This window comes from Trichogramma pretiosum, unplaced genomic scaffold, assembly GCF_000599845.2.
Source record: "Trichogramma pretiosum strain Unisexual culture from Peru unplaced genomic scaffold, Tpre_2.0 scaffold11, whole genome shotgun sequence".
Lineage (NCBI taxonomy): Eukaryota > Metazoa > Arthropoda > Insecta > Hymenoptera > Trichogrammatidae > Trichogramma > Trichogramma pretiosum.
In genome coordinates, this window is record NW_019641702.1 from 1647046 (window position 1) to 1647522 (window position 477).

A 477-nucleotide genomic window follows, 5' to 3' on the forward strand; every position below is an offset into this window, starting at 1 on the left:
AACATAATTTTTTCTGACGACAAACAATACGTTTGTGATATTTGTCAGGCAGGATTTACACTAGAATCAAACATGATAACACACCGTGACACTATTCACAATGAACGAAAAGATTTTGCTTGCGGCAAGTGCGAGAAGAAATTTGAATTCCGAAGTCACTTGAGTAGACACCAAATATCAGTACACAAAAGTCGTAATGATTTTGCATGCGACCAGTGTGAGAAGAAATTTGTGAAAAAGTCAAGTTTGTCTACGCATCAAAAATTAGTACACAAAGATCAAAAAGATTTCTCATGCAACAAGTGCGAGAGGAATTTCGAAAATAAATCAACTTTACTCAAGCACAAAAAAATATTCCATGAAGTTTTCAAAGATTATTTATGTGAAAAGTGCGCGAAGAGATTCGAAAATAAGCGAAGATTGCTGATACATTTTTTTTTTTTTTTTTTTTTTTTTTTTTTTTTTTTTTTTTTTTTT